Below are 21,466 nucleotides of genomic sequence, written 5' to 3' on the forward strand. Positions count from 1 at the left end.
AGAGAGATGTACCACTGGCAAGCAACTCCCCTTGACCAGCTTCCCTTGGCACCCCCTTAGGATGCTTCCCTGTTGAGTGCCACAACAAGCCCTCTGGGTAAACAACTTTTTGCCTCGATACCCCAGACAGAGATTTCCCACCACGCGTGGCTATCCAGGCACCGTCCCTCGAACAGCCTCCTGGCCCCCCTCAGTATCTATGCAGTGAGGTGCAGTGTATAGCATCTCCCTGTGGACACCTCCCTCCCTCTCCAGCACTCCTGAAGGTAGATATCAAACACCTCATGGATCTTCTCCACCTTGCATTGAGCCATGGACATGTCCTCTCAAATGAGCCCTGGATCTCAGTCCAGGAAAGAGAGCAGTCTCCTCCATGGGTACTCTATTTCAATCCTAAAGGAACTGGCTACTCCCTAATGTGTTAATCCTATATTCTTCCATTTTTTTTTTACCTCTTATTAGCCAATGCTCTAGTACGCCAATCCTCTGAGAGCAATTTCCTAGTAATAATTACCTACTATTTAATGATGTTAACATTTTTCAATTAAACTTTCCATTTCAAATTACCCTACGGTTTCTATCTCTTGATTGAACCCTGACTAATACACCAAGAAATGAAAACGTCCATCCACAAAAAGACTTGAACATAAATATTCAGAGTAGCTTCATTTAGAACAGCAAAAAGTTGGAAACAGATATTCATCATCGGGGGAGTGGTTAAATGATTTGCAGTATATCAACACAATAAAATACTGTCAGCAATCAAAATGCACAAATACTGATGTTCATGCTGTTGAACCACATGAATGAATCTCAGAAGTATTTTGCTGAACAGGAGAAGTCATTCACAAAAGAGAATGTACTCCCTGACTCCATTCATATGAAACTTGAAAAAGAAGATGAAACCTATGCTGAGAAAAAGCCTATCCGAGGTTGCCTGAGGGTGACAGTAGCACCCGGGAAGAGACTGGAACTTGGCACAAAGGACTCTGAGGGATAGTGGAAAGTTCTACACCTTACCTGGGACTGACATTTCACCCTTCTACACATTCGTCAAAATTCACCACACCGCACATTAAAAACGGGTCCACCGTACTGTTTCAAAATGATACCTCATGGTTGATTTAAAAGTTAATGAATTCACAAAGTCGATTAATATATTAGTCCCTGGTCATTCAGTTTTGGTGAAGGTGAACCCCTGAGCTTACTCAACTCATTATACCAACAAAACTGAGTTTCCAGAGGTTCAAAGCTAAGGACTTAGTATTGAATATTATTCTGGAGTTCCTGTCGTGGCGCAGTGGTTAACGGATCCGACTAGGAACCATGAGGTTGCGGGTTCGATCCCTGCCATTGCTTAGTGGGTTGACAATCCAGCGTTGCCGTGAGCTGTGGTGTAGGTTACAGACGCAGCTTGGATCCCGCGTTGCTGTGGCTCTGGCGTAGGCTGGTGGCTACAGCTCCAATTCGACACTTAGCCTGGGAACCATCATATGCAGCGGCAGCGGCCCAAGAAATGGCAAAAAGGCAAAAAATAAAAATTAAAAAAATTTAAAAATGAATATTATTGTAAAGAAGTTCCCTGTGTCACAAGCAAACTGGACTGTTTCTTTGTGTCCGAGCATGTCCTATGGTTTCTCACCTCAGGGTTCATCCTAGTCTCTAGCTAAAATCCCACAATCTTGGAGTTCCTGTCATGGTTCAGCAAAAATGAGTCTGAATGGCATCCATGAAGACACAGGTTCAATCCTCGGCCTTGCTCAGTGGGTTGAGGATCCAGCATTGCCATGAGCTGTGGTGTAGGTCGCAGATGCAGCTTTGATCCTGTGTCGCTGTGAGTGTGGCTCAGGCCATCAACTACAGCTCTGATTGGACCCCTAGGCTGGGACTCTCCATATGCCATGGGTGCAGCCCTAAAAAGACAAAAATAAAATAAAATCCCACAATCTTTCCCTGTATCCATTTGTTGAAGTATAATTTATCAAATAATTAAATATTCAATCAAGTCTCCTGACACTTGCTATCAGTCCCTACAAGCTTCAAAGAGCACAGAGCTCATAGAGAGAGGCAGTCTCTCCTCCCCCTGTGCTTCTGCCTCATTGGAACTCGGTAAGAGAGGCACCCAGAGACTTGCCATAGTGATCAGGAAGTCCTGACACCCACCTTGGCAGGATACTTCCCAGGGAGAAAGAACTTGCAGGCCAGCTGGAGTGCCATCACGCTGCTGAGCAAGGTGAGAGGGAACATACCCACCAACGTTACAGGGACAGGTGACCATGGAGCCTGAGGCCTTTTTCTAGAAGAGAGATTTCTGAAGCCAGAAAGCCTACTGAAGTGGCCAGGCCAACAAGGCTTAAAGAGCCTATGGTACAATGCATTTTGAAGAACAAGAAAAGAACCCTCTTCTTTGTATTCTAAGGCCCTCAGAAGGTACTGGAGGTTCTCATGGATTCTTCCGATGGGACACCCACCCAGAGAAGGGGGATGCAGAGCTCAAGAAAGATGTGACTCCCCCAATCTGAAGGGGTCCTTGGGGATAAAGGGAGCAGACAAGAAGCTAAGCAGGACCCAAAAAAGACCACATCATAGAACCTACTTAGACATCCCTGTACACTAACAGGCCACTGGGATTAGCCAGACCCAGGATGGATGATAATGACAGCAAAGGCACTTTCCAGTGTCACCAAGGTAAAACCAGCTATACTCCAAGACTTCGGTCTTCCTTCATTCTGTCCACCTCTTCCAAAACCAGAGGAGCTTAACCTTGAAGTGTAAAGCAGAGAAGGTATCTCTGAGGCAGACATGCCTCATCCCGCACAATAAAGTCAGGGTTACAGCTCAAGCCCACACTCTAGGTGAAGGGAGCTTTGATTCAGATCTGAAAGTGAAGTTTTAAACTAGATTAAACTAAGTTTAGTAGCTGAAAACAACCAGAAAGCTATAGAATCTATCCAAGGTATTGTTAAGACATGCTAATGGGGGTTTCATGTAACATGGTTAAAAATTTAGCCTTGAAAACATAAAAGTATTTCATATTTATCCTGCAATGAATGTATATTCCTCAACAAATCATTTACAAGTCTTGACACCTGTGGAAAGAACTATGTCACATAATAAGCCCACTGCTGAAAACTGCCAAAGATGTTACGCTGGAGGTTATGTTGGATGCTGAGGTATTTATTACCCAGAGAAGGAAAAATTGTTTGCAATACTAATTAAAAACAATTTGTCATGGCAAAGAAACTCAGAGCACAAAAATTATAGGTGGAGGGGGTCCCTTAGCAAAATGGGGGTAAGCAGAATTCTCCACTGAAGTTGCAAAGTCAAGAGCTGAGACTGTCTTGGGGTTTGTTAATCATTGCATATGTCAAACCACAGCCTACTGAAGAGATATAAAATTAAGAACAACTACACCTAACCACAATTGCTTATACATTGCTTTCCCCTCAGAATTCCTTAACAATTCTAAAATGAAAACGAGTCCATTCTTCCGCCTCTCTTTTGAAAAGCTGTCCAATGGGTCACACCATCTTATTTTTTAAATGTTTTAATTGAAGTATAATTGATCACAAGGTTTCAGGTGTACAGCAAGGTGATTCAGAAATATATATCAATACAGACTTACACAGATTATTTTCCATTATAGGTTATTACAAGATATTGAATACAGTTCCCTGGGCTATACAGTAGGTCCTTGTTGGTTATCTATTTTATACATAGTAACGTGTATATGTTAATCTCAGACCCCTGAGTTACCCCTCACCCCCCTTTTCCCTTTGGGGATCATAAATTTGCTTCCTATGTCTGTGAGTCTGTTTCTGTTTTGTAAATAAGTCTGTGTCATATTTTAGATTCCATATGTAAGTGATATAATACAATGTTTATCTATCTCTGACTTACTTCATCTAGTATGGTAATCTCTAGGTCCATCCCTATTGCTACAAGTGGCATTATTTCATTCCTTTTTATGGAACATTTCATTGTATATATATTGAATATTGTATATATATTAAATATTCCATTGTCTACATATTGAATATCATATATATATAGTGAATATCCCATAATTCCATATATATATACACACACACACACACACACATATACCACATCTTTTGTTTGTTTGGTTGGTTGTGGGGTTTTTTTGCCTGTTTAGGGCCACACCCTCAGCATATGGAGGTTCCCACATTAGGGGTTGAATCGGAGCTAGAGCTGCTGGCCTATACCACAGCCACAGCAACACAGGATCCCAAGCCACATCTTCAACCTACACCACAGCTCACAGCAATGCCAGATCCTTAACCCACTGAACAAGGCCAGGGATCGAACCTGCAACCTCATGGTTTCTAGTCAGATTCGTTTCCACTGCACCACGACGGAAACTCTTACCACATCTTTTTTTACTTTTGAGCTGAGAAGCAGAAGAGAATGTCCTGTGTCTTTCTCCCGATTCTTTTTATCTCCTTTTTTAGTTGTTGCTCTTTCAAGTAATATGGTCAGGGGAAAATAAGCTACATGTTATAGAAAGCAGCCTTTTGGTTTGGGTCACTAAACAGTCTTGTAACAAAACTCTTGTGATAAAAGGGGTTGCAAGAAACCCAGATTAGGAGTTCCCTTCATGACTAGGAACCACAAGGTTGTGGGTTCGATCCCTAGCCTTGCTCAGTGGGTTGGGGATCCACCGTTGTCGTGAGCTGTGGTGTAGGTCACAGACATGGTTTGGATCTGGCGTTGCTGTGGCTCTGGCGTAGGCCGGTGGCTGCAGCCCCGATTGGACCCCTAGCCTGGGAACCTCCCTATGCTGCAGGTGTGGCCCTAGAAAAGACAAAAAAAAAGAAAAGAAACTCAAATTAGTTTTTGTTTTGTTTTGTTTCAATTTTTTTCAACTTCAGGTCCAACACAAAATGAGTTGGTAGACCATTTTTGGCTGCCACGGTAATAGTAATGAGTTAACTGGTTTAACTGGAAAGCTTCCATCTGTCTAAGAGAACACAATGCTAAGACTCCAGCTCTGAGAACACATTTCTTTAGTAACATTAGACCCATTGCCCAAGCAGACCTGAACACTCCCGTGTGTACTATTTTTAGTCCTCTTCCAAAAATTATTGCTTTTAGACTGCCCGACTAAATTGTAGGCTACCTGAAAGCATAGAAAAAATCGTCCTTCTCAATTTTATCTCCTACAGCACCCCTACAGCACCAGGACAATCATTAGTATCCAATAACCACTCTTATGCTATTGACTGCTTTTGCCATCTTGCCCAGGAGGACTAAACCCACATTCATAAAGCAATTTACGAATGCCAGATGTCAGGCGCTTCAGATATACCAAGCATTATGATTTCATATTGAAAACACGGTTAAGAAATATTTGAGATACATGCAGTGACATGATACTTTGTTTCCCTCAAGGTCAAATAAAAGTCAAAACCAGGGAAAAAGAAACTCACCTACCAGAAACAAACAAAAAAACCTAAGTTCATCCACTCCTATAAAACTTATATGGCAACTCTGTTACCAGAACTGTCTCTGTCTTATTTCCACGTATGTCACACTCTAGAAACAGGCAAGTAATATTCAACTTCACCATGCAAGCATATGCAAAGATATGCCGTTTTTAGAATAATTATATTTAACTGAAAGGAAATTTTAGATTACTTCTTTTAAAATATACTTTTTATCCTTAAAATTTGGAAGAATGATATGTTTGAGTACAAAACTTCTCATTTGCAAATGTAAGAAAAAAAGCAACTTTGAAAAATATGTTCTGTTTTTCAACATCTACTAATTTAAAAATAACCCTGCAAAGTAATTAAATATACATATTTTCTTATGAACTTTTAGCCTTATTTCTCAGATGAAGAAACTCAATTTTAGATATTCTAACAAATACACCCCAAGTCAGATAGCCAGAAAGTGGAAAAGTTGAAAGTCCAAGATATAGCTAATGTTTTTAGCTGTTAATATAGGATGCCTCTCACAGCCACAGCTGGCTTTAGTAGGGGGAATTTTCACTGCCTCTTTAATAGCTGTACCTTGGAAAGAAAAGGGCAAAGTTTCCCATGGAGGAATTAAGAGTATCTAGCCTCCGAGGAGTGAAGCCAAATGATGGAGAAGAAGCCAGAAAATGAATCTTTTAAAATATATTTCTTAAGGATTTTTCTGGGACTATGTTAAGGGATTTGAGTATGTTTCTGAGCACACACACACACAAACACACACACCCTTTGAATGGGAGCTCTTTGACTATGAGCTCACAATATTTCCAGTATTTTGGACAATGCTGGGCATGGAGTTGGTCTTCATTTTTTTATTCAGCGTTTACTGAGCACATGACAAATGCTAGGCACTATGCCATCTCAGAATGACAAATCAGATTAACTTGATCCCTGACTTTACAGAAATTACAATCCAGCAAATTTCAGTAAGTATCTGCTAAATTAATCATATTCCTTATTATGGTTTGCTTAAATAAGCCTCCATGAATGGCAGTTCTTATGCCTGGAATATCCAACTCTCTCCTCACTCTGCATCTACCCAAATTCAGTTTGTCCTTCAAAATCCAGCCCATATTCCCTGCTCCCAAACTTTATGTAACTGATCTCATCTACTCTGACCTCAATAAGAATTAAACTCACTACCATCTCTCCTTCCTCATACAATTCATCCTTCTGACTTTCTCATTTCTGCCAACAGCCACAGCCTCCTCCCAGTGACCCAGGTGCAAAATCCCTGACTCATCTTTGCCTCTTCTTTGCTCAGCAGCTGTCCGATTCTGCTGCTTCCACCCCTGCAATGCCACAGAAACCTGGTCCTGCCTTCTGTTCCCAGTGCCCTCACCTCCGTCTAGCTCTTCACTACTTCTCACCAGACTATTGCTACAGCAGCTGTCTTGTTTTGGCCCTCCTCCCATTTCAGTTCACTCCAGGTTAAGCTTCAGAGTTCTATTTCTTTCCCCCTTGTTCATAAATCCATAAGAAAATTCCTCACTACCTCACAGAAAGGTTCAGACTCCGTCCTTGACCTTGCTTTACTTTTCTAACCTTGTTAGATGTTTGCTTCAGGGAAACACAGATGTGTCACAAATGTCTCTAGCCAACGCACTTGCTCCTCCCTCTCTGCTCATCGGAACTATTCTCACCACCATCATGGTTCTAGACCTTTCACGAAACCGTTTTTGGATAGTTCCCTCATACTCCCTTCCCCATACATGACAGAGAACTCCCTGTCCTCAAAAGTGGCATGAAACTTCAGAGCAAATTTTGATGCAATATATTTTGTCCCATGTTCTAGTTGTGTATTTACTGTAGCACTTGGTTAGACTTAAGACCACTGAGAGCCACTTTATGGGTCAGCTTAGAGTATCTCTTCTGTTTTCTCATGCACTTTTTTTCATATCTGAACTATAATACTGGATCACACCACTAGAATGATTTGTTTCTGTGTCTGTTTCCTATGCTACAACAGTCCCTAACATTGAGAGACCATATATTAATTTTTAGTGTATTTTTGTGCCTGGCATATAGTCAGTGCTCAATAAATGAGACATGTATGAATGGATTAACACTTTGGAAATATCTCCTTAATATATCAACTAGAATTAATACTATATTTCACTGATAGCCAGTAGAGTCTTAAATACAGCTTCCCCCTAATTTTCCATGGTATAAGATTCATCTCCATGACTACACTGAAATGAAAGATTAGACTGATTTAGTCTTTGGGTTTTAGTCAGGATTCTTTGAAGAAAAATATTGGTTCATACTCACTATTCTCCTTCATTACAATAGTTCAAAATAATGTAACCGTCATCCATAAATGTTCATTAGCAGCTGGATGGGTTGGTTATATGAATAGGGTAGGAAAAAGAGAATAACTCAAAATGGAATTTCTTCTGTATAATAACAAGCTGAAAGTTTTATTTCCTAATTTTAATCTACTGAGTAAAATGTTTGCCTGTTACACTGAAGACTATTTTTTAAAGTAACATAAACTTTAAAGATAATTTAGACCAGAAATTAAACCTGGGTTGTAGAAGGAAAACTTGGGTGTAGATTCCTGAGAATCTATTGAAATTCTTCTCCAGGTAAAAACATGTATATTCTCAAAATCCTCACATCATTTTGTGTACCATTTAAAGTGATTCGAGGTCTCCCTTAAGGTCATTTCCAACTTCAGATTAAGAAACTTTCTTTGGCCCTTACATTAAAGATGAAAAATCTCAGGTTCAAAGATGATAGGCACTTGCCCAGGATCATAAATGTACCTTACCCACAGACTCCTTCCTGCCTTTCCACTATACTAAGTGTTAAAACAAATAGAAATGTTTAACACTGTAAACACCTAAGTGCAATGCTATTACTGGAATACTGTTAAATAAATTTGCATCCCAGAAAGTTCGAGAGATCCTACCCCTATGTTTCTTCCATTTACAAAATTTCTGAAGAGCCCTAAACATGACTCAACTTAGTGATTTCAAAATCTTAGTTTTTCCCTCGGGAAACTAATATTTGATTCAATGCAACAAGCAGATATTGACAGCTTTTGATGTGTTGAGCTTTGTTCTAGGTGTTAAAAGTACAGGATGAATAACACATGCACAAGGAACAAAGCTAACTACTTCATCTGCCCTTGGAGACCAGAAGTGTGTCTAATTCATCCAGTGCCCAGTCACAGGGCCTGGTAACTAATGAGTACACCTAAGGGTTTGGTTAAAACAATGTAAGAGGTGGTACATGCCCTTAAACGGTTCATACTTTCTTGAAATTTTTTTCACTGTTACTTCTATTTTCCAGATGGAATTATCAACCTGTTGCTTTTTAGTTTTTTGGTATTGTTAATGCTAATTATAATATTGAAAGATTCTAAAACAAACCAACTAGACTCTAACAGGTTATAATAAAAGAAAAACTATTCAAGATAATGTTTTAATGTCCTAAGAAAATCATTCTTTTTAAATCCAATTAGTCATTATTTTTTTGCATCAAGTTTAAAAAGCATAACTACGTTTGCCTTGTTACATTTTTATTCTTTTAAATTAATTAGTTTAAAGGGTGCTATATTGAATATAGCCTCTTTGTTTAATCTACACTTCTTTTGAAGAATTTATATTCCTTTTCTTCTATTACAACTTTTTCATATTTCCCATAGTTTTATACATACATACATATATAAATTTAAACCATAATCCTTACCATATTTGCTGAGGTATAATTAACTAATAGAACTATTTTTTTATTGTAAATGTGATCATTTTCTTTCTTTTTCAGATAATTTCACTGTTATTGTATAGATGCACTACTGTTTTTTGTTGTTGTTGTTGTTGTTGTTGTTTTTGGTCTTTTGCCCCTTCTAGGGCCGCACCCATGGCATATGGAGGTTCCGAGGCTAGGGGTCGAATCGGAGCTGTAGCCGCTGGCCTACACCAGAGCCACAGCAATGCAGGATCCGAGCCATGTCTGCAACCTACACCACAGCTCACGGCAATGCAGGATCCTTAACCCACTGAGCAAGGCCAGGGATCGAGCCCTCAACCTCATGGTTCCTAGTCGGATTCGTTAACTACTGAGCCATGACGGGAACTCCTGAACTACTGATTTTTGAATGTTGAATTTTGTATCCTGCAACTTTACTGAATTCATTGATTAGATCTAACAAGTTTTTGGTGGAGCTGTTGAGATTTTCTCTATGTAAAATCATCTCATCTGCAAATAGAGACAATTTTACTTCTTTCTTTCCAATTGTGATGCCTTTTATTTCTTTTTTTTTCCTGATGATTAGACATTTATTAACTGAATTTTAAGGACAGATTCCACAGTTTAATTTTGATCATCTTTTTTTGTTTCATATTTTTTAACATGCACATATACTAACTTCATTTTGCTTATTTCTCCTTTTTTCTATATTTAAAAATCACAGAAAAATATGCATCTGACAAAAGAACTCAGATCTAATCTTAGAAAGCTAAAGGTAAAAAGTATACAGATTTCAGTGTAGGGATTTTAACTTCAGTTGTTACAGTTATTTCCAAATCCTAAAAGATGGAGCAAAATTTCTTATCTTACCCATGCCTACTGAACAAGCCACTAGTTACAACGAGTTTCAGAAATCAATTATTTTCCCTAGTACAACCTTTTTAAGCTCATCATTTAACACAATGAAATCATATGAAGCATTTATTAGCTTCAAGGTCTCTTTTGGTGGCACAAAAATCTTTGCTTGCACTTGTCATTTTTAAGCAACAGAAACCCAAGAGCTTACAAATCAGTGGGAATGGTTAACATTAGAAGAGCTTTTCCAAAAATCCAAGGAAAATAAGATTTTTTTTCCTGCCTTTCTTGTTGAAAGAAAAAGAAAGTAAAGGAATGAATGCAATTAGAGTAAACAGGTATTTTCAAGTCATCTCCCAGGGCTAGATGGATCACTAGTGCCATATACTCCTGCAAGAAAGAAATGGAAAAGAAAAAAAATGCTACAATCTAGAGGAAGAAGAAATAATCACTAGGATCTAACTGTAAATTGTACAAGCAAAATTGTTTCTAAATTAGACACCTTATTAAATCTTGAAAGTATGTCTTTCACTGTAGCTTTCATTTCCACTTAATTTCTAGCATTATCCTCTGCAATCAGGAGGCAATTAAATTTCTTATCATTATGATCTAGAACACAAAATAGCCAAAACATCAGTGAAATACCTTTCCTGTTCAGAAAAGAATGCCAATTCTTGGGCACGTTAAATACAATTTACATATGGAGGCTTCACTGGCTAGAGATACACTTCTAATTTGAACAGAAAAATTGAGAGGGGAAAAAAATCTTCACACAAATAATAATGCATATTTCATCTAGCTATTAAACATTAAAAAAGGTATTTTATTTTTATAATGATATTTTATATCCAAATAGAGAAAAGTCATCACAAAAGTATACTACATCAGATGTGCTGAAAACAAAATCATTTCTCAACAAAGCTGTCCATCAGTTTTTACCTTACATCTGGTCCTCAGGCTATGGCAGAAGCTAGCATATTGGAGACAGTATCTTTATCCCTGTGAACCAAGTTAGAGAAACACTGTTTCAAAAGCTGTCCATTAGATGTGCTAATTACTCTATCCTATATTTTATGTAGACTAGAGAGAAAAATGCAAATAGTTTTTGTTCTTTATATATGCAGGTCTAGGATACCTATCATCACTGTAGCTTGATGACAAAGACCTGGCTAGCTGTTATATTCCACCTAAAAAAATATACAATAAGGGGAGTTCCCGTCGTGGCGCAGTGGTTAAGGAATCCAACTAGGAACCATGAGGTTGCGGGTTCGATCCCTGGCCTTGCTCAGTGGGTTAAGGATCCTGCATTGCCGTGAGCTGTGGTGTAGGTCGCAGACGCAGCTCGGATCCCACGTTGCTGTGGCTCTGGCGTAGGCCAGTGGCTATAGCTCCGATTGGACCCCTAGCCTGGGAACTCCATATGCCATGAGAGCGGCCCAAGAAAATGGCAAAAAGACAAATATATATATATATATACATATATATACATATATATGTATATATATATATATATACACACACACACACACACACACATATATATATATATATATATATATATATATATATATATACAATAAGGAGTTCCCACTGTGGCTAAGCAGTAATGAACCCGACTAGTACACATGAGGATGCAGGTTCAATCCCTGGCCTCGATCAGTGGGTTAAGGATCTGACATTGCTGTGGCTATGCAGTAGACCGGCAGCTGCAGCTCCAATTTAACCCCTAGCCTGGAAACTTCCATATGCCACGGGTGTGGCCCTAGAAGATGAAAAGAAAAAAAAAAACACAATGAACATTTTCAGCAACTGACCTCTTAAATATTATGAGCAAATTATACTCAGAAAATAGGGTGGAGTTTTGCTTTCTTTTTGTTTGTTTGTTTGTTTGTTTTTACTGTTTCGAGCCCAGGAAAGACTCTAAACAAAGCAAATGCTCTCTCTTATAAGAAGAATAGAGAATGGAAGGTCAAATATGCACCTTTACTTCCATCAAGTCCCACACTCTTTTCCTCTACCACAGATAACCCATTGGGCATCATGGTCTAAAATATACAGTAAGAGAAAAATAATCTTTTGGATAAACAGACTGATAGAGATGGAGAGAAAGATGAGTGGGAAACAAAAGAGAAGAGAAGAGTCTAAGTGTTTAGGTTGTTCCTTGTAAGCACAGAACCCCAGAGCAATATGAAGCCTTAGTGATCCCTTGGCTAAGCACGTTACTTCTACCTAAGAAAAATGAAGCGCTCCCATCATGGTGCAGCAGAAATGAATCCAACTAGGAACCATGAGGTTGCAGGTTTGATCCCTGGCCTCACTCAGCGGGTTAAAGATCCAGCGTTGCCATGAGCTGTGGTGCAGATCACAGACATGGCTCGGATCTGGCGTTGCTGTGGCTCTGCAATAGGGTGGCAGCTGTAGCTCTGATTAGACCCCTAGCCTGGGAACCTCCATATGCTGCAGGTGTGCCCTAAAAAGACAAAAAAAAAAAAGAAAGAAAGAAAGAAAAATGAGACTCGGGAGGTTAACAGTCTAGTAGAAGGACTACTGGCTACTAAGCAACAGAATGTAGCCTGTCAGCTATCCAATTGTCAGTGGTCATCAATATTACATGGGAAAACGGCTGTTCAACAATATTAAAGGAATATAAGGACCAGGCAAATAACCCAGTGAAGCTGAGCTGACCAGGTACAGGACTTCGGTGCATCAGGAGAAGGAGGGCAAGGTGGTGAGCTGGAAAATATATGACCCAGCCAAAGAGAGTAGAGTTACTTAACCCAAGTGGATTTTTGCCTTGTAGAAATACAGGTGTAGAGTTACTGGATACATTGCATTTTCAAGAGAAGTCAGAAATACAGAGTATTAGTTGAAATTCTCTGATGTTTAATTATTGGAAACTAATTTGAGTCTTTTAATTCCCATGCAGACCTAACACGGCCCAGACACGGCTTACAGATTGGTCTTCAGCATCCAAACTGGTCAAAAGGTGGTGGTGCCTCTAGTGACTTCATTAAGATAACCAATAGATTTCAGGCTAGGGAACTTTTCAATGAAAACTCTTTAAGATGATTGCTATGATTTGCCTTCATTTTCCTTTGCTCAGCCTTCCCTGATGGCCATCTAACTGCACTGGCTTCTCTGGAATGACAGTCAATCTACATCTCAGCCTTATCTTCTTGTTGTTGGGTTTTCTGAGAGTGAGCTTTGGGGATTAAGGGTTTTCTGAGTGAAGATTTTATTTCCTTGCCCCCAAAATCAGCACTCCTGCCTGCAAAGTCAATTACATTAAATACCACAAGAGAAGAAAAGACATCAAATTTCCCCCAGGAACTTATGGATGGCTCAGAGATTGCTTTGGAAAGATCTCTTTGGAGAACAGGGAGGGATAATTCCTATACGCAAACTGAATGATGTTAGGTGTCATTTCCCATGTGTCGTCTGTATATTACAGCCTAGGCAGCCACCGCCAAAAGAATAGAAAGCAATTTCAACCTCATCAAAACCTGCCTACTCATGTTCCCTGGTTTCTCTCATCTTGTTTCTTTTAAACTTCCTGCGGGCCTTATTACTCCATTTGATAAATAACAATTTCCTGAGCACCAACAACAGTGAACATAAGAGACTCTATCCTCATAGAGCTTAAATTCTGGAGGCAGAAAGACATATAGATGGACACAGTGGGATGCTGGTAAATGTTTAACAAGCAGTTCTCCAGGAAGAAGACCATGACTTGTAGTGGGGATGATTTCTGTGGCGTAAATACTCCCACCATAGCTGATTTCAAGCTACCAGTATACATCACCGAAGGCAAAATTGGGAGATACCTTCAGCAGCACACTTATGTCTGTTTCCACCTTACAGACATGATCTATGTAAATAAATAATAGTGAAACGTTGCAAAGCAATTAGGAGGTGATGATGACGTTTTGGTATTATTACCTTATTTTTTAATATAAATTCATGTCACTGTCAATTTACATGATTTAACTCTTAACAATATCTGTGTTTAACAACTTGCTCCAAAAATTCCTGAAAATTTAAAATTTGGTTCTCTTGGCTTTGGACAAGCTAGTTCTAGCACACTCCTGGATGTAAATAGACAGATTTTTAATAGAATGAAAAAAGAAATGATTGATTAGAGAAAGCAAAATAAGGGAGAGGTTAGGAATACCAGAGGAGGTTATCTACTGAAAGAGACCTAAAAATCAAACACTCTGGGGCTAGAAACAGCCAACCAATGACAGCACAAGTCTTCTACCTTTATGCCCAGTACAATCAATCAATGCTTTAACACTCCATCCCACTCCATCTCTGGATATCTCTGACTGAGGGAAAGTATTTCCTTTGATGGAACTAAAATCCATCTTCCTGTAGCTGTGGTTTATAAATTGAGTTTTGTCACTAGCAGGAGTTCTACAAGTGGGCCCTAAGGATCTCAGAGACCTCAAAGTCTAGTGAGGAGATGGATGGGACAGCTGCCTAGAGGGAGCCAACCCAACTTCTGCTCTAACAAAGTAGCTGCACAATTTGTATCCATATGTTGGGAATCTCCTTGAATATGTATTAGTTAAGTACTCTCAGTTGTTTTACCTCTATTTTGGAGATTGTGGACCCTTATAGTCCAGAATAACCCTCTAGAACAAGGGTTGATCAACTGCAGTCCACAGACAGAATCCAACCTATGCCTTGTTTTTGTATGATCCGTGAGCTAAGAACTGCTTTTACATTCTGAAAAGGTTATAAAAACAAAAGCAAAGGAAAATATGCAAAACTGACTATGTGGGGCCTGTAAAGCCAAAATCATTTACTTTCTAAACCTTTACAGGAAAACTGTTTCTGCTCTAGAATAAAAAGCCCCATAGTCACTGGGAAGCTATGAATTTATTAAGTTCAATGATTCCATTCAGCTCCATCAGGAAGTTAGGAAGCATGGACAAAAAAATAACAACTTAAAAAAAATAAAAAAATAACAACTTATACCACTGAATTTATTTTGCAAGGAAGCATCACAAGGACTTCTGGGTAAAATTAGCTTCAATATGGCAACTTTTCCAAAGTAAGATGTGTCATGAATTTCTAGAAAATGTGGACTTCGGGAAGGAAAGTGGCAAAATTAGCAATTCTTCTGTAAACCAGACATTCCTGCATGTAGATGAGCACAGACATTTTATAGCAGTCCGGATGTAAAAACTGATGAAATTTTGGATATGAGTCAGATTTCCATAATGATGATAACATCATCATCATAAGAGTATTCACAACCAGTGCCAGAAAGAGGTAGTATATAAAAAGAATGAGTGAGAAGTTGCTATACAATCTCAGGAAAAGACCTAAAGGGAGAGTGTCATGAAGCTCATTTCAGGACAGATAACAAAAAGCTCATCAAGAAGTTGCTGAAATTCAGATAGATAGACAGATAGATAGATGGATAGTCAGACAGACAGACAGATAGATGTTTTCAAGAAGATTATAGAGAGAATTACAGATGGCTGGCTCTTCCAACCCTGACTCTATCACTTAGGATGTGTTCTGCTTCCATTAACAGAAAATCCAATGAATAGTAAACAATAAGACAATTATCTTTTACTCCAACATGTGGAGGTGACATTTCCAAGGTTCCTTCCATTTCTTTACAGGATCATCATAAACCAGCTTCTTTCCATTTTTGTGTTCCACACCTCAGCTTGGAGGGATGGCTTTTTGCCGTTGTAGTCACAGGATGACTGCTACAGATTCATATACAGTATCATCTCAACAATATCCCAAGAAAGAAGGGAAGGGACAATGCCAATGACCACTCTTCATATGCCCATCCTTGTTATTAGGAAGCAAATTATCTTCCTCAGAAGTTCCACAACAGTCTTTCCCTAAATGTCTTTGGGTCACATGCAAGTATCTGGATTTCCAATTACAGTGCAAAAGGGCAAGATATAAAAGAAAAAAGGGATAAGAAATGCTTTGGGGTCACCAGCCAAACAGGCCTGCTACTGATGCTATGGGGAAATTTCATTAAAGAAAACAGCCATATTTTTCTACTTTCACTGTAAGAGAAAGGCTGAGCCCAATGGATGTGGGTACCAACTAAAGTAACATTCTAGTGATATGAAGTATCACTAAGGAGCCTGATTCATTTGAACTTCTGAGCCCGGTCCTCCTTACTGCTTACAAGCAGCAAACTAAGTTGCATTCAGAATCAACAGCACGGAGTTCCCGTCGTGGCACAGTGGTTAACGAATCCGACTAGGAACCATGAGGTTCCAGGTTTGATCCCTGCCCTTGCTCAGTGGGTTAACGATCCGGCGTTGCCGTGAGCTGTGGTGTAGGTTGCAGACGCAGCTCGGACCCTGCGTTGCTGTGGCTCTGGCATAGGCCGGTGGCTACAGCTCCGATTGGACCCCTAGCCTAGGAACCTCCATATGCCGCAGGAGCGGCCCAAGAAATGGCAAAAAGACAAAAAAAAAAAAAAAAAAAAAGAATCAACAGCACAAAAATCTACCCAGAAGAGTTTACTATAGGGTGAGACTGTAAAATGACAAGAATGGTTTTAAACAAGGGACTTTATTGATGAATAAACTGCCTATACATAGACTATTTTTCTTGGAGAATATATACATATTTAGGTGATAATGTCATCACTAAAAATACTTTTTGAAACATTCATGTAGCAATGACTTCAGGGACAATTTATAAGTCACATAAGAAATTCAGTCTTATTGCCTTATATTTCTCTTTTTTTAAATTGTTATTTCCCCAATACATTTTTTTTTCTATTGCACAGCATGGTGACCCAGTTACACATACATGTATACATTTTTTTTCTCACATTATCATAAGTGACTAGACAGAGTTCCCAGTGCTACACAGCAGGAACTCATTGCTAATCCATTCCAAAGTCAATAGTTTGCATCTATCAACCCCAAACTCCCAATCCATCCTACTCCCTCCCCCTCCCCCTTGGCAACCATAAGTCTACTCTCCAAGTCCAAGATTTTCTTTTGTGTGGCCTTATATTTCTTCATAATCAATCCCTTAATTTTTTTTTTTTTTGCACACAGAGCCCTGTCAATATTTTTATAAGTAATACTGTAAAAGGCTTAATCACCAGGTTTAATTCCTAATAAATTTAAACTGCTTTCTTTAAGCAAACTCACACTAAAACATTTACTATTTCTTATGATTGAGAATTTTTTCAAAGTATCCTTGACCTTAAAGATACATTTATTGAGTATTTTAAACACATTTGACAAAACTACATCAATAAAGCCCACAAGCTGCTTTTATCTTCACACCAAGCATGTGAAAGATACTCTAGTTAAGAAAAATCATATAGGCAGTTCCCACTGTGGCTCAGTGGGTTAAGAATGAGGATGCAGGTTTGATTCCTGGCCTTGCTCAGTGGGTTAAGGATCTGGTGCTGCTGTCAGCTGCGGCACAGGTCGCACAGGTCGCTGATGTGGCTCAGATCTCCAGATCTGGCATTACTGTGGCTGCAGCATATGCCAGCAGCTGTAGCTCCAATTTGACTCCTAGCCCAGGAACTTCCATATGCTACAATTGCAGCTGTTAAGAGAGAGAGAGAAAAGAAAAAAAAGATAAATCATACATACAATACATATGACTCAGTTCTAGGCCTTGAGGAGTTGCCTGGTTGAACAGAAAGAGAAAAAAATAAGACTGAATTTGAAACTTGGGTTCTATTTCCACTCCACAATTTCATCCATCCATAAAAAATTACTCTCCTCTAGTAAATAAAAGGCATTGAGATAGATGTGGATAAAATAAAGGATTGTACCTTCATAGATTCATTGCCTGGCAAAGACAATGGTAACACTAGGTGGAAAGTGGTAAATAGAATAAGGAAACTATACACAATTACAAAATGTTACAACAAGCATGGAAAGAAGAAACCGTAGTACTCATATAGAGATTAATAAGATACTAGTACCAGCAGAAGTAAAAGGTATATGATGAAACTAGAGGTACCCAATATATAGACAGGTATTAATCAAAAAGGCACAAGAAGTTCATACTGTATTTGCTGGCAATAAGAAGCCAGCAACAAGGAAGTCAGATAATCAGTCAGAACCGGGTTCCAGGAAGAAAATGGTCCAATGAATTAATGGACCAGATGCTCAGAGACAGTGAGAAGTGAGAAGAGTACTGTAAATAGGTGAGATGAGCTCAAGTGACAAGGGCCTGAACATGTACAGGTGCAGTAACAGCAATGAGGAAGGGATAGAACCGAGAGACACAGAAACAGTTACACTTTCCCCCTGCTTCTTTCAGAATTACCAGTGGAATTTCTGAAATTCAGATGTACAGCAAAAGAGAAGAACACGAAGTCTGCAGGAGAGAAAGCCAGAACGGTAAAGACACATAAGAAAAGATGCGCAGTCTCATTAGTTATCAGGAAAAAGCAAAGTAAAATCACTGTGAGATTCTACTTTACATCCTCCAGTATGAAAACACAAAACAGAAACAAAAGCTTGGGCATTAACAAGCGAAGGCAGAGACATGGGACACTACAAATTCACATGTACAACTGGGAGTAAATGGATACAACCAGTATGGGTCGGGGGGTGGAGGGAAAGTGGCATCATTTTGAAAAGTTGAAAATGTGAATGTGAAGATTACAGTCCAGCAATTCTGTTCCTAAGTATATGCCCTAAAAAGCTGAGTAACATGTGCCCATGGAAAAAAAGAGAAACAGCATAAATATCCATCCATGAGGCAACAGATGAATTAAATGGGCTATAGGCATAAATGGGGGTCCTTATATTAAATAAATGAGCCAATGATGTAGGCACCAGTGTGGGTGAATCTCAAAATTATAGTGGAGAATTAAAAAAGCAAATCACAGAGTACAGACAGTTTGATATTTACATGAAGTTCAAACAAATGAAATTTGACCATGTATTGGTTCAGAAGACACATATTTATAATAAAACTACGATGAAATCTAAAGAAAAGATAATGATAATATTCAGAATAGAAGTTACCCTTGAAGGGAGGAAGAAATGGTAGACCAGTAGTACACAAGAGGCTTCAGCTCTATTGGTAATGTGTCAACTGTGTAGCAGATTTAAAAAGTCATTTTACCATATCTATACCTTGTTTTTATATTTTATATTGTATTTATTCTTAAATACCTATGAACCCTTCACAATACAAAATATAGATACTCATACCCCAACAATATGTCCAGGGATGGGTTTTAGGAGTAGTAGTTTTAAAAGGCTCCATGGCTGACTCGTATACACACTGTATCAGTCACTGTATTAGGACAACAAAATTGGCTGAAAATCAACCATTTTAGGTTGTAGGATGGGGTATCAAAGGACATTCAATTTTGAACTTCCATTTCTAGAGAGAGTAAAACAGGTACCCTCCTTCTAAATCAGGGGATTTAGAAGAAGAACTGGACTAGGGGAAAGAAATATGAATAAGATAAATTTAAGGTACAAGCAGGACCAAGACCACTTGTTGATAGTAAAGGAATAAAGTAGTTAATTTTTCAGTTAATTTTCACTAAATGGAGAACCTTTATCTCTCTCAAGACCTTGACCAGAGAAAGTAGATTTCTTCAGGAGGTACCTTCCAGTCCTATGAAGTATTATATGGCATCTGCTCTGCTTTCCGGGAAAATGTGACAAAAGAATTGTTCAATTGCTTTAAAAATAAAAATGTTTTTAAATAAATCGTAACAGTATTAGAACCTCCCAAACTTCCAATCTCTCTACCAATGTCTATTCCTGTGCTTATCTACATTGTAGGGGATAGCTGTTGCCATGGTAATTACTCTCCTGCAACCTTAAGAATAAAAAGGCTGCTGTTTGTAAATGACATGCCACTTTACGCTTTCCAAGGGCAGCATGAGCTGTGTTCCCTGTGCCTGACCAAGCTGTGATCAAGTTGGAGTCATCACCAGGGACAGTGCCCTGTCTCCTGTTCAACACTCGTCTCCCCCCAATGGATTTGCACAAGCAGTAGGGGGTGCAAATTGTGGTCAGAGCAACTGAAATTTTTGTATGAAGTTTTCAGGTAGCTAAATGGATTCTGAGGCTCTGAGGAAAGAAATCTCTTTTACCGGGGACCTCCGTGACTTATCTTATAGGGACACAGGAAGTATCTAAAAGTAAATCAGTGCTGATCAAATTCTGTCTTTCTAACTGCTCTTATCCTGCAAATCCCTAAGAGCTAAAAGTAGATGAGTAATTATCACTGTAATCATTTTAATTAGTACATCATTGGGGCCACCAGTGATTGTCAATATTCCTAATACTCCACATGCATTATTATTTATTATAATAAACTTTTTTCTTTTTTTTTTTTTTTTGCTTTTCAGGGCTGCACCTGCAGCATATGGAAGTCCCCAGGCTAGGGGTCCAATCGGAGTTGCAGCTGCCAGCCTATGCCACAGCCACAGAAACATGGGGTCCAAGCCACATCTGTGAACTACACTGCAGCTCATGGCAACTGCCAGATTGCCACCCCCCTGAGCAAGGCCAGGGATTGAACCCACATCCTCATGTACTAGTCTGATTCCTTTCCACTGTGCCATGACAGGAACACCCAACATTATTTATCATAATAAAATATCAAGGTGAATATTATCATCCCCACTTTGCAGAAGAAGAAATTAGGAATCAAAGAGATTAATTAACTTTCCCACGGTCTTTGCTATCAAGGAATACAGGTTGAATTAAAATCTAAATCTACAAAACAGAAACAGACTCACAGACATAGAGACCAGACATGTGGTTGCCAAGGAGGAGGGAGGAAGAGTGGGATGGACTGGGAGTGTGGGGTTAGTAGACGAAAACTATTTCCTACTGGACAGCACAGGGAACTATATCTAATCACTTGTGATAGAACATGAAGGGAGATGAGAAAAAGAATATATATATATACACATAGACAGACACACACATATATTTATATGACTGGGTCACTATGCTGTATCGCAGAAATTGGTACAACACTGTAAATGTTGCACTGTAAATTTTTTAATCTAAATCCAAGAAGTAAAAATAATCTACACAATAGAGACCCATCTTTTTTTTTTTTTTGTCTTTTTTATATTTTTAGGGCCACACCCATGGCATATGGAGGTTCCCAGGTTAGGGGTCTAATCGGAGCGGTAGCCGCCAGCCTACACCACAGTTCACAGCAACGTGGGATCTGAGCCACGTCTGCGACCTACCCCACAGCTCACGGCAATGCCAGATCCTTAACTCACTGAGCGATGCCAGGGATCGAACCTGCAACCTCATGGTTCCAAGTCAGATTCGTTTCTGCTGCGCCACGACGGGAACTCCTAGAGGCCCATTTTTACCTAAAACTTGTGCTGTTCCCCCACATCTACATCCCCTCTTCAGGTGATTCTTATCGTCCCCACTGACTGTCTTGTATTGATA

At 39.2% G+C, this 21,466-nt stretch overlaps 1 protein-coding gene across 2 annotated transcripts in view; it reads right to left on the reverse strand.

The window, feature by feature from the left end:
* The window catches only part of PDE4B (phosphodiesterase 4B), a 552,844-nt gene that overhangs the window by 500,098 nt on the left and 31,280 nt on the right, over nt 1–21,466 (reverse strand). Inside the window, exon 2 of one of the 2 annotated variants that reach the window (XM_021093170.1) lies at nt 10,989–11,048. The gene's annotated coding sequence lies outside the window, so the exon portion shown is untranslated. 2 annotated transcript variants of the gene reach the window in all.

This window comes from Sus scrofa, chromosome 6 (genome assembly GCF_000003025.6).
Source record: "Sus scrofa isolate TJ Tabasco breed Duroc chromosome 6, Sscrofa11.1, whole genome shotgun sequence".
Classification (NCBI taxonomy): domain Eukaryota; kingdom Metazoa; phylum Chordata; class Mammalia; order Artiodactyla; family Suidae; genus Sus; species Sus scrofa.